The sequence below is a fragment of the Sceloporus occidentalis genome, unplaced genomic scaffold (genome assembly GCF_023333645.1).
Source record: "Sceloporus occidentalis isolate IW3139 unplaced genomic scaffold, rSceOcc1.0.p SCAF_3, whole genome shotgun sequence".
Taxonomy (NCBI): Eukaryota; Metazoa; Chordata; class Lepidosauria; order Squamata; family Phrynosomatidae; genus Sceloporus; species Sceloporus occidentalis.
The window spans coordinates 200,029,175-200,041,355 of record NW_028316983.1 but is presented as its reverse complement, the minus strand read 5'-3'; positions in this window follow the sequence as shown (position 1 = coordinate 200,041,355).

Below are 12,181 nucleotides of genomic sequence, written 5' to 3'. Positions count from 1 at the left end.
TAGTAATAAATTTTTAAATTCGGTAAGGCAAGTCCCCCTCTTTTTATCTTATCTTGAAGTATTTTATACTTAACCATGAGTTTTTCCCCAGCCCATAGAATTTTTTTACTGATCATTTTCTAATGGTAATCTATAAATATACACTAGCACATATAGTTTTACATATAATGTGTGCTGTTTTGTGTCCTCTTTATCACTGATGGGTCACCTCTTTTTTCAATACTTAATATGCACCATAAGAATAAAAGCTTTATTTTATATACCGCCCTTCTAAAAATCAGGGCGGTGTACAACATATTAAACAATACAATACAATAATACAATAAAAATAAAAAAATACATTCAATTAAAAACATCAATAAAACAATTCCAGCCAGCTTGCCTTGCTGATGAGAAGAGGAGGGGGGAGGTATTCGGGGCGCACATTAGGGGTATGCCTGCTTGAACAAAAAGGTCTTCACCCCTTTTTTAAACTGGGCCAGGGGGGTGGCCGAGCGGAGCTCAGCGGGCAGAGAGTTCCAGAGGTTGGGGGCCGAGGTGGTAAAGGCCCTCCTAGAGGTGGAAGCTAATCTGACCACTGGAACCCTTAGCAATTGTTGCCCAGATGTTCTGAGTGTGCGGGGCGGATTGTATGAAGAATGGGCTCTTGCATTCTCAATAGTTGCGTAGAAGAATGAATTTCAGCAGGTAGAGCTGAAGCTGAAGATACTTCTGTTAAAATTTCTTCTTCTGTACAGTTATTCAATGTGTAGGAGTTTATCCTCTCTAGCATCTGGCCACCTGGTCTTTCATTTATCATCCAATTCTTCCAAGAATTAGTTTTCCTCAACTAATACTTCATTTGTAGGATCTCTAAGGATCAAAGGGGGGAGGATCAATTACACCATCTTCCACTCACCTGAAGGCTACAGTCTCTTCACTTTAAATAAATATTTTAAAGACTCGACTAGATGTGAGTCTACTCGAGTCTTTAAAATACTAGCAGCCAATAAAGATGTCAAAACAAAACTTAGTTCATCAGTTGTAGGCTCTCTACATAGCTGAATGAACAGATTATAGCTGCCAATAATGTGACGCAAGAAGGAAAAAAAATCCCTTTCAGCTAAAACTGAACAACTATTTCTTCATGTACTTTTTTAAAGAAACCTCTGACCCCACTTTGCATAGAAGTCCACTTTGCATCTCCCCTGTTTCTCCCAAATATTGTCTTTACAGTTTTCACTCCCCCTCTCTGTCTGACCTGCAAAGACCACATCCAGAACATTGTGGAAATTGCAAACGTGTTGTGCAGCTGCCAATAGTCACTGCTTCTTGAGGGGGAGAGACACAAATCATCTATATTCGGTAGAGAGAAATCAAACACCATTGTACTTACTGTTTCTGGAAACTCTGAACATCCCTTGTTTCCACCTACCTTGCTTTGACACAATGATTCCTTTATAGTTCTTTATTTCACTCTTGAGTTTTCACATCTATCTGCCACTCCCATGGAGAAAATGTCCTCCCAGAAGGGTGGAGGATATGACACCCCTCTCTATGTGTAAATAATGCAGACTATAAATGAGATATCAAGTTAGATATCATACATCATTCGTAACACCATTAAATAATGAGTAATGGTTGCAAAGACAACACACCCAAGGTTGTCTTATTATTTTGTTAAATGTCATTACGGAGTACTCTGATCAGACACAGAAAGCCTATATACTTACCAGGCATCTCATCTAATACACAGAGTTTGGGACTAAATACATTATCACACTACACTCTTATAGTGCTGCTATTCCACTTTGACTCCTTTGGCTGCCTCCTGTAGCATCCTGAGGGCATTTATAATTCTCAACCAGAGAGCTCTTAGGACTCTCAGGACTATAAGCTTCAGAATGCAACAGGAGACATTGCATTCTCCTTTCCCTCCTTTATATTGTCAGGGACTTCCCTATTTCATTCTATCTACATATGTGACTTTGGTCACTCACTCTTGAAGGCTGCTTAACAGACTCTCAAGATTCTAAAGAGTCTCCTCAGTCTCAGTCAGAAGAACAGTGTCCTCTGAGTGAGGTCAACAGTGTCTTCCTGTTATATTAAAGAGGGTGAGATATCATCTCTATACCCAAACCATCACCAGTTAGGATAGGATTTCATTTGTTATGTACTTATTTATTAAAGTCATTATTATTTGTTTTTAAACTACAAACTGCATATTTGTTGTTTTTTGGAAAAGTCTTTTATTCTATAGGGAGGCAGATTTAGAATAAATAGGCTAACCCACATTTTTGCTGTTTAACTGTCATGCTTGCATATTTTTGTTTCCCTTTGAAAGGCTTAATACCCTGGAAAACTCAAATTACACCCCACAGGTAATGTGGTAAGTCATTGAACTTCATTACTTTCTCTCCTAATACGAATACCTTTCATGCCTGTGTGGCTTAAAAATACTATTTTTCTGTCTAATGGTACTCACTAGTTCTTCAGTGGTTTGAATGTTAGGGTTTCATCTCTTTTTTCTTTCAAGGAGTGCTATCATGAAAAGCAAGAATGACTAGCAATGCTGGACTGTCTCTCACATATTTTATTTTGCTAGTTCACCTGCCTGCTTTGTGCTTGTTGATTGAAGAAGGAGGGAGAAAGAGAGGCGAGTGCAAAAAACCCACAGAGCAGTGTCTGTGCTTGAGTGAGTGAGGAAAAAGAGAAGAACAATGGGAGAAGGTAGAGGACAGAGAAGATCTGAATAAGACAGGACTAAGAATATAGAAAGAAGGAACACAGGTGCACTAGAAAAAGAGGGAAATGTGCAGCACATAGCCACAGCACACTATGATGTGATCAGGGCTTCATCCTGACATGTTGTCAAAAGGAAGTCTGGCTTTTATTGACCTGAACTATAGCTTATTTGCTCACACTATATTTAAAGGATTTCAGACTGTGTGATAAATTGCAACCTAAGAAGTCAAACTTGACCGGCAGCGTGGACGGACCACCGCTCCCCCCTGCAAGGCGGAGAAAGAGCGTCGGGCGAAGCTATTTAGCCAAGCCCCGGAACAGCAGCCTTCACTGGCAGCGCGGATGAAGAGACAGTGCTGGGTGGGACCCCCCAGCCATAGAATCATCTTCTTTTCTATCTGTGCGCCAAGCCTCTGGTTGCAGTGGCAGTCCGAAGAAGATCCTACACTTTGTGTAGGATTGTCAACAAGATGCGATGCTAAGGCGGTGTTAGGACACTGCCAAATCTCTCCTGGATACAGGAAAGTTGGAGGGGTTCCACGCAGACTTAATTCCTATCCCAAGAAGAATAGAAGTGTATAACCATCAGGCTTGCATTCTTCGGGCAAGGAAAGTCAGGAACTTACCTTACCTTAGCCGCCCCGATTGACCTCAAAGGGGCGGGATATAAATAAATGATGATGATGATTATTAATATTAATATTAATATTAATAATAATAATCACATCATTTGTAGAGGTTAAACAAATTAGGGCAGCCAGCAATTTTAAACAGAATATATAGCAAGAAGATTGTCATTTCTTGTTGAGTGAACCTCTTTCTACTTCTTTCTTTTTACTTCCTTTCTCTTACCTCTTTTCTATTCTTTCTTTCTCTCCTTTTTCCTTACTTTCTTTTCTAGTCTTTATCTTATAATCTTTATCTCTTTTATCTTTCTGGGGGTCACTAAAGTAAATGTGAGGTTCTAATTCGTCTGTAACTTTTTAAAAATCCTATTATCAACCTCTATTTTGCAAAGTGAAAGGAAAACTTAGATTATAAGCTTAAAAGGGGGAAGGGAAAAAGTTTTCTGAATTGCCTTGTAGAAATTGAGTAGAAGGCATTTTTTTGTTCTTGCTTTTTTCCCCTCTCTTTGTGGATTGGGAAAGTTAGTATATAGGCTAAATTGAGGTAAATTGATCCTTATCTAATTTAATAGTACTAAAAATGGATACTAGAAAGAAAAATCAAACAGGAAAAATACAAAATATACAGCAACAACAATGTAGACCATCACTAGAACAGCAACAACAGCCTAATGAACATAATCCAAATTTGCTAGAAGAAATATGTAAAATTACAATGGATTTAAGTGAAAAAAATGACTTTATTACAAAAGGATATGTCGGATTTCAAATCCGAAATATGTAACACATAAAGAAATAAGATCAGATTTGAAAGAAATAAGATTATCAGTAGAGAAAGCCACCACAGAAATTGTTAAAATTAAAGCAAAAATTGATATAATAGAGGGAAAACATAATGAACATGAGAAAAATTTGGAGGATTTGAATAAAAAACAAGAAATCCAACTGGAAGAAAATCTAAAATGGGAATACAAACTAAGAGAAAAATCATTTACAATAGGAGGGTTACCAGAAATAGAAAGTGAAAATCTTTCTGAGACTTTAATCCCTAAACTGGCAGAATTTTTGAATTATGACTTGCAAATTTTCCAATTTGGAATCGAAAGAATTTTCACATTAAACTCACAAATTACAAGACAGAAAAAAATCTCCAAAGATATTGTTATAAATTTTCTAAGTAAACAGCTGAGAGATCTTCTAATTAAAAACACAAGTCCCCTTTACAAATAAATCAAGTAGAATTGCAGATTTTTAAAGATGTCCCCTCAAAAAGTTTGAAGAGGAGAAAGGACTACCAGTTTTTGACCTTCTATTTAAGAAAAGTAAATATCCCATACAGATGGTTGATACCTGAAGGACTCTTATTTTGGTACAAGAAAAAAAAAGATATGAAATCAAAAGATATGAGGCAAAAAGAGCATTGAACTATATCCCCAAAGAGCATAAAAAGGAACAAAATCAATCTAGCAAACAACAGGAAGAAGAACAAAAGATTAAAGAATATATCTTACATAATCCAAGACAGAAAAAACCATCAATAAGTGAAGAAGATCAGGAGAGGGAAAAAGAGGATACAGAAGGGGAAAAAAACTTATTACTCAGTAATATAAATGCTGAACTTAGTTTACCGCTTGTAAACACTGAATTGCATAACCTGCCAAGTGACAATAATGAAGAAGGTGAATTTGACATAAATATTGATGATAATAACATTTTAGAAAAAAGCTTTGACAAAGACCCAGAACTCGAAGATAATCCACAAAACCAGAATGAATAAAAATCTGAAGATTACCTCGTGGAACGTCCAAGGTATAAACAGACTGATAAAATGGAAAAAGATATTTCATTATTTAGAGGGGTTAAAAGCAGATGTCACGTAGGTGCAAGAAACACATGTTAAGAAAGGGGAAACTCATTATTTGATAAATCCTAAGATGGGACAACATTTTATCTCAGCTGCACACAAAAAGAAAAAAGGGATAGCAATGTATATTAAATCTAGTTTAGATGTGACGGAAGTCTTAAATGATAAAAATGGACATTACGTAGGTGTAATAATAAATATGCAGGAACAAAAGACTTTAGTTTTAGGAATATATGCACCTAATGAAAAAAAGAGAGGTTCTATCAGAAATTATTGGTAAAAATTAAAGAAATCATTTTTGACACGGCTATATTTTTAGGGGATTGGAACGGAGTTCCTGAGCCTCTAAAAGACAGACTCTCATATAAAAAAATTAAACCAAAACAAGGAAAATTGCCAAAATCCTTCTTTGATCTGATTGATTTTTGTCATGTATATGACATATGGAGATTGAAAAATCCTTCGGCCAAAGATTATACTTTCTATTCTAAGCCACATAATTCATGGGCCAGAATAGACTTTTTTCTAATTTCACTGGTACTTTGCCCCAAAATTAAATCAACAAATACATTACCAATGATTTTGTTTGACCATAAACCAATTGTAATGGAACTTGGTGTCGGTAACAAAAACTATAACTGGAGATTAAGCAAAATTTTGTTGAATGATTAAAAAATTATTCTTGAAGCTAAAATGGAATTAAAAAATTACTTCCAAGAAAATTTAAATGATGAGGTTAAAATCCACACAATATGGGATGCAATGAAATGAGTCATAAGAGGGTTCTTTACAAAAAAAAAGAAAAATATAAAAGATTAGCAATACTACAAGAACAACTTTGAAGTAAGGAAAAACAACTTCAAAAGAATATAAAGAAACACAGGAGGATATAAAAATAATACAGAACCAGATTTCCTTATTATTGGTGGATCAGATAAATTAAAAAATGAAGTTCACAAAGCAAAGATATTTTGAGTCCGCCAATAAGACGGGTAAACTATTAGCTTATAAATTGAGGAAACAAGCACAAAAAAAAAAAACCCCACAACCAAATTTTAATGATAAAACATAATGGAAATATAATAAACAAAGTGAAATTAAACAAATTTTTGTTAACGACTATACTCTCTTATTTAAGGAAAGCTGAATCAATGAAAAAATAATTGGACATTACTTAGAAAAAAAACATTCCCAAAATAAATGCAGAACAAAAAGAGACATTGAATAGAGAAATATCCTTACAGGAGATTAGGGATGTGATTCAAAGAAGTAAGAGGGGCAAGGCCACGGGACCTGATGGATATCCCTTAGAATTCTATAAAATAATTATAGAAGAATTTATAAACCCTCTTCAAAATACAATGAATAATAACTTGACAGGGAAAGTTCCTGATATTTGGATGGAGTCAAACACTACCTTAATTCCAAAAGAAGAAAGAAGAAAAAGATATTACTGATCCAAAAAATTACCGACCCATAGCCTTACTTAACACAGACTATAAAATTTTTACATCCATATTAACATATAGGTTGAAAAAGATTCTTAAAGTCTATATTAATCAAGACCAGAGAGAATTCTTACCAGGCAGATGAATGAAAGATAACATAAGAATCTGCTAAACATTATAGAATATCATTAGAAAAGAAATGATAAAAAACTAGCTTTAATTTTTTTGGATTTTGAAAATGCCTTTGACCATGTAAATTGGCATTTCCTAAAAGAAACAATTAGAAAAATGGATTTGGGACCTAAATTTTGAGGATGGATTGATAAAATTTATGGAAAACAACAAAAAAGTTTAATACTAAATGGTGAGAAGACAAGAAAAATTAATATATTTAAAGGTATGAGGCAGGGGTGCCCTTTATCCACTTTATTGTTTATATCGGTACTAGAGATACTTACTGAGGTGATAAGGAAGGATGTAAATATTGAAGGGATAAAAGTTAAAGGGAGAGAAACTAAATTGAAAGCTTACGCAGACGATTTGGTCCTCACCTTGGCAAACCTTATTGAGCATATTCCTATAGTCAATAAAAAATTAGCACAATTTGGAGAAGTTTCAGGATTAGTAGTCAACAAGAAAAAAACGTCAATATTAGTAATGAACTTGAATAAAACTGAAAAAGAAAGGTTGGAACTCAATTCTAATTACAAAATCCAAGACAAAATAAAGTATTTGGGAATCTGGCTAACCACAAAAAAAGTGGATTTATTTAAGAATAATTACGTGAAAGTCTGGCAAAATATAAAAAATGATATATCTCGATGGCAAAAACTAGGTTTATCTTGGCTGGGTAAAATAGCCACTATAAAAATGAATGTTTTGCTCAAAATTATCTTTTTGTTCCAGACAAATCCAATTATTGTAAATGAAAAACCATTTGATCAGTGGGATCCTTTTATAAGGAAAGCACTAATTAAAGTTTGGTTTAAATTTAAACCATTAATTTATAAAAAATACCATTTTGGGTATCATTAAACAAAACTTTCCATAAAAAAGATATTATGCACACCAAAAAATGGTTAACATATAAAGACATGCTTAAGTTTGATGCAATAACAAATACTTACAAATTAAAGCTACAAGAAGACATGTGGGAGGAAGGAATCCCACAGAATTGGTTTTTGTACTGACAAATTAAAGAAAGGTACATCTATGACAACAAATCAACAGACATTGAATTCAAAGCTCATGAAATTGATAAAATGGTGTTCACAGATAACTCCCCCCAAAATTTCTTTATTTTATAAATTCTTTTTAAAGATGGAGATGCATGAGGAATATGTGAAACCGTCAATAATTAAGTGAGCACAGGATATAAAAGAACCTTTACTCCTAGAACAGTGGGAAAAGACATGGACGCACAGATTAAAGCATAGTGTCTGTGTGGAATTTAAAGAAAATTATTATAAAATGCAAAATCATTGGTATCTTACTCCCACAAAAATGGCAAAAATTTACGGAAATTATAATCTGAAATGTTGGAAATGTGAGAAAGCCCCTGGCTCCTTTTTTCATCTGTGATGGAATTGTGACTTTGCAAAAAAAATAAAAAAAATAAAAAAAAAATAAAAAAAAAATACTGGACTCCAATTCACGAAAAAATTCAAAAAATATTAGGATGTAGAGTTAGATCCAAAATACTGTCTATTAAATATGATTGTTGATTCACGTTTAGAAGACAAATTTGGTGTTCTTTTGTTTTATATGATTTCAGCAGCACAAATAGTTTTTGCTGCAAGATGGAAAGGAAGAAATATTATAACGTGGAATGACTGGTTGTTGAACTGATGTCATACTTAGAAATGGACAAACTTACCTGTTTGATTAATGATAAAGTTTGGAACAATAGGAAAAAATGTTGGATGCCACAAATAGAATTTGTTATCGCAGAAAAGAAATTAGCCAATTTTATTTGGTACAGTCGGTCCTTCTTATACACGGATTTTTTATACACGGATTCAAGCATACACGGTTTGAAAATGTTCCAAAAAAGTATAAATTTACCTTGAAGTTCCATTTTTTATTAGGGACACCATTTTGCTATGTCATTATATTTAATGGGACTTGAGCACACACGGATTCTGTTATACACGGGGGATCTTGGAACCAAACCCCAGCGTATAACAAGGGTCCACTGCAATTGTAAAATAAAAGCTGGATATAGATAAGGAATCTAACTTATATCAAGACAGAGTATGGCTCCCTCTTTCTCCCCTTCCCTTTTTTTGATTTTTTGACACAGATTGTAAGGAAAACAAGATAATATATTATAATTAATCAAGAATGTAAGCAGCAAATAAAAATCTATGGCCTGTTACAGACTGCCAAAATAAAGCTGGTTCGGGTCTCTTTGGAGGTATGCAATTTAAATGATGCATGGGTCCTAAGAGTCCAGAGGTCGCGCCAAAGCCACACTCCATTCCTAAGCACTGGAGTGCAGCTTTGGTGCAGCTTACAGATTCTTAGGATGCATGCATCATTTAAATAGCATACCTCCAAAGAGACCTGAAGCAGCTTTATTTTGACAGTCTGTAACAGGCCTATGATAATTTATTTATGTATTAATGGATAAAATTTTTCACAAGATAAAGAAATATAGACTATTGAACCTTTCAAGGAGGCTTAAATGTTATATGTTTTGTCCAATTTGTGTATGTATTAGTATTTTTGATGTTATGATTTATGTACGTATGTTATACATATTTTAATCAATAAAAATAAATGGGGAAAAAAGAAGTCAAACTCAGCATCCAAAGTACACATTTACTAGGCTAACCAGAAGGCACACAATTCATTATGATAGCTTTTGAAGCTCACTGCCTTCTCCAACAGGCAAAGATTGTTTTTTTTTAAAAAAATAATCATAGAAGGGCTGCATCTGCACTGCAGAAATAATCTAGTTTCATGGCTCAGTGCTATGGAATTCTGGGAACTGTAGTTTGTTCTGTCACCAGAGTGCCTTCTGAATCCAAAGTCTGTGAAATAACTGGAACAAAAGCTGTAAAAGAGGACAATAACATTTCTTTTCTCCATCTGCAGTCCCTAATGCCTGTCTCTGAGATCTGGGTCTGTTCCTGTATTATATGAGGCTACAGGTCCCTCTGCTGGCAGTGTGCAGTGATCATCTGAAGAATTGTCTTTGCTTGTCAAGTCTGGAGATAAATGTAAGTATTGTAAAGAAGTAAGTCTGCCAGTAAGAACCAAATGAGAGCCATTAGGGCTGAAGGGCGGGATATAAATACCTAAATAAATAAATAAATAAATTAGCTGATGTTATCTTATACTGTAAAATCAAGCCCCATTGCAAGATTGATTTGATTGATTGATTGATTGAGATTTTATTTCTATACCGCCGTTCCCACGATCACGGCGGTTTACAGGCAATACAAATGCGATACAATACAAATTAAAAACAAACTTCACAATAAAAAGCACCCCAATTAAAACCAGCATAACTATACATCATTAAAATCCACATAGAATCAATTAAAAATACTAATCAATCTAAAAAATCCAATACAATGCAACACACAGTACATAGAGGAAAACCAGTCAGGACATGTGAGGGAAGGCTTGACAGAATAAATGAGTCTTCAGGTTCTTCTTGAACAACTCCAGGGAGGGGGCTAAGCGGAGCTCCTCAGGGAGAGCGTTCCAAGATTGCGGGGCTGCCACAGAGAATGCCCTTTGCGCCTTTAGTACAAATCTTGTCTTGGGAACACTCAAAAGATTTTTCCCCCCTGACCTGAGTGTGCGGGGCGGATTGTATGGGGAGACGTGGTCCTCCAAGTACTCTGGGCCCAAGATGACATACTTTCTCCAGTTCAGGATTCTCCAGATGAGCAACTATGTTCAATATATTCAAATCATCTATCTATCTATCTATCTATCTATCTATCTATCTATCTATCTATCTATCTTAATTATTAGATGGATAGCCATATTGACTGTAGAACAACATATGAAGTGTAAAGTATACATTGTGGTGTTAGCTTTGGATCTTATCACATTAACAAATAAGCCGGTTTACCTCTTCCAGCTTGAATTCAGGATCCAGGATGCCCCCGGATGCTATCGTACCTAAATTGCTGCCAATCTAGCCAGGAAGTTATTGCCCAGATGCATCCCAGGTCGAAGCTCAGCCGGCCAATTTTTGAAGTCAGAAGCTCCTCAACTTCATATAATAAAGGAGTGATAAACTCCTTTATTAAGCTACCCAGAAGCTGCAAAATGCATTATGCTGTTTTTTAAAGCCTATTGGCTTCTTCATCAGGTAAAGATGGAAACAAAACCATGTAGCTTTTGTCAGAATAAGAGATAACAGCAAACACAGATGTTTATACTATATCACCAGGAGCCACAATCCCCAGAGGATATAATCCATGAGTGCACTGGGACTATTATATACACACTTCCCAACTGACTGCTTTTACAAGTAAAGTGTGAATCATCTTCCAAATTCTAACATATTGTGTTTGATTTATATTGTTAGGTGTAAGTGTCGCTACAATAAACTATATTCTTGGCCAAAACAAGTTGAACCTTTTATTGAAATAAAATCTTCTTTACATTCTGAGACTCCATCTCTCCTTTACATCAGGTTTTTACTGAATGCTGCCAGTTTCTTCCACTTTTATGAAAATGAAAGTCCTAAGAGTGTGATGGTGTGAGACAGGTAAGGCATTGAAGATTCTTTGCCTTAGGCATATACTGAGCTGTACTGAGCAAGACTTCTTGAGTTTACTATATTGTTCATCTAAGCTCACAGGTCTGAAAACAACTATGTTTAGTAAACAAATGAACATTAATATTTCCTTTAAGAATCTGCTAAGCCAGCGGTTCTCAACCTTCCTAATGCTGTGACCCTTTAATACAGTTTCTCATGTTGTGGTGATCCCCAACCATAAAATTGTGGTGTCTCGGTTCCTAAGACCATCAGAAATATATGTTTTCTTATGGTCTTAGGCGACCCCTGTGAAAGGAACATTCGACCACCAAATGGGTCATGACCCACAGGCTGAGAACCACTGTTCTAAACTGTGGATTTTCAGGAAACTTATATTGCCAGGAGAATAAATATGCACCTTTATCCCTTTTATATATTTATTGCGTACAAAAATCAGCGTATGTAATTACACATTCCTTGAGATGGTTCATCATATCATATAGACATATGTGATCTAGGAACAATATCTCTATTGGAATTTTATTTATTCATTTATTTATTTCAAGGATTTTTATCCCACCTTCCTCCCACAATGGCACCCAAGGCAGGTAATTATATAGTCTCTGAATGTTGCTTCTATGTACACTTGATCGTATGAACAGATGTTGTCATGTAAGTTTGTAACACAAAACCACAGGAGGGTGTCAAAACAAAGAAACATCAACTAGATACAAGTAGGTAGAAATTAAATAAACAAACAATTAATGGAATACTGACTGATATCATGAAAATA